This window comes from Pseudophryne corroboree, chromosome 6 (genome assembly GCF_028390025.1).
Source record: "Pseudophryne corroboree isolate aPseCor3 chromosome 6, aPseCor3.hap2, whole genome shotgun sequence".
NCBI lineage: Eukaryota > Metazoa > Chordata > Amphibia > Anura > Myobatrachidae > Pseudophryne > Pseudophryne corroboree.
In genome coordinates this window covers 114,691,957-114,694,362 of record NC_086449.1, presented here as the reverse complement: position 1 = coordinate 114,694,362, position 2,406 = coordinate 114,691,957, and positions in this window count along the sequence as shown.

The following is a 2,406-nucleotide window of genomic DNA, read 5'->3' as shown; positions in this document are numbered from 1 at the left end:
CAGAGCAATCTACTCCTGATTTGTGAACCAAGTATCTTCCTCCAGGGAGGTGGCACCCAAATCCTCCTCCCATTGGGATTCACTATGAGGTATGGAAGGATCTATCAAGAGGAGGAGGGAGTTATAAAGGTGGGAAATGATACTGTATTGCACAGGTCTATAACAGAGGAACTCAAAGGAATTTAGGGGACAAGATGGACCTGAATGGAGGTGAGAGGTAACAAAATGGTGCAATTGAAGACCATGAAATACATTAACTTTATGGAAGAATTATTTTACCTAAAGGGCAACCAGAGAGATGCAGTCAGAGCTATCCAACACATCCACTACAGTCTGACCACTGATTTAAGCAGAAAATGGATACGCCTGGAGAAAAATAAGTATTACCCCGAAGCAGAGTAAGAGTGGAAGGGTCACAGGTCAATTTATAATGTCTGGTTCAGGAATTCCAAGTAATATGTTAGTAGAATAGACTAAAGGCAGGAGGCAAGGGGAGATACCTTGAAGAAAGGGCAAGAAAGCCACTGTACATGTCTATGTATCCAAATCTATGTAAATGTGGTAAACTACTATAAGCAAATCATGTTACAGCTTGGCTAATATGGGAGCTAAATAATACAGCTTAACATCTGGGAAGCCACAACTGCCATTCATGGTGGCCCTATGCAGGTTGGCAAACTAGTTCCAGGTATTTTAAACCTCAAAACAAACTGTCAAAACCAAATTTGGATTTGGGCAAGGACAATATCAGTTACCTTTACAGGCAGTGTCCTGGCAACCCTGGAATAGATCTACTTTAATAGTAGAAAGGACCATGGGGTAGCTTTCTCTAAAGAGAGAGTCATAATTAAAAGTAAAAAAAAAAAAAAACACCTAGATAACCATTCTTAAGGAGAACTGCTAAGGCAGAGCAGTGGGTTTTTTATTATGTGTTTGTTTTTTAAATGTTCTAACATTTAAGAAAACTTGAGGACTTGCATAGTGGCTATATCTGTGCCAGGTATTGAGGGACTGTGATGTTACATTTGTGTTCTCCTTTCATTGCAGTTAATTACATTGCACCCTTGCAGTTCTGAATATTGATTATTTGCTGCAGACTGAATTCATAATATTTGGGTAATTACATTGCTCCCTTGCAGTGCTGAATATTGATTATTTGCTGAAAACTGAATTCATAATACTTGGTTAAAATTGACAATATTTATACCAGCAGTTATTAGTCTGTACTAAGATGGGAATTATTTTACTTCCTAGTGTTAGTAATCTGCTATCTCAATGTGTTTGCGGAGTTTTATTGCTGGCTTTGAAGTTGGGGCAGGATTTATTAGTTTTGATTGAAATAATGTATCAATGCAGTGTTTATTATGAGTTTTTATAGAAAGTGTTCTTAAATTTCATGAAAACTGAGGAGTTATTCAGGATTTAGGATGAAAACAGAAGGAAAACATTCACCCTATCATATCTGAAACCATGGAACTATCAGCATCTGTGTATTTAAATGTATGTGATGCATGACTTGCTTGTAATTGTTATTACCTCTGTGAGAATTTTGCTCAGTCAATCATAATTTACTGTTGCATGCTGCCTGTGTTTATTCAAACATATTGCAAATTGCTCTTCTTGAGCAGCTAATCAATTGGCTCGGATGTAGGCCTGGGTCTTAATCAGACTTACTATAACATAACTTTAGGGGCAGCAGGTGTGGGAATCACAAAGTGAATATTCATATTCAGAACAACAGTACATCAAACATTGAACAACATCTGAGACCAGGTAATTCAACCTAAAAAGTTACATTTTTATATACTGACCAAAATGTCTGAACATGGCTAAGAACAGGAGATGCACAAAAAAAACTCTTAGAGTTATGTATGCAAATGCTAGGCGTTTTGTAAATAAAATCCCAGAACTAATTACAATAGTGACAAGGGATGATTTGGATATTGCGGCTATTACAGAGTATTGGTGCAATGAAAAACATGACTGGGACATAGCTATACCAGGTTACACTTTATTTGGAATGGACAGAATGGGAAAGATCAGAGGAGTGGCAATGTATGTGAAAAAGAGCATAAATGCTACTTTAATACATAAAATTGCCCTTGGGGTGACCAAAGAAACGGGGGAGAAGGACATTATTTGCACTGGGGTGATCCATAGACCACCAAGCCAGGAAACTGTTGCAGGTTATCACTAAAATTTCTGTAAAAGGGGAGGTAATAGTCATGGGAGACTTTACTCTACCTGATGTAAACTGGGAGGGTTCTTTGGCTATATCTACTAAAAGTGGGGACTTTCTAAATTCCTTACAGGGAGCATCCCTCAAGCAATTGGTGAAGGAGCCCACAAGCAAACATGCAATTTTACACATAATACAAATGGTGACAGAATCACACATAAATACGG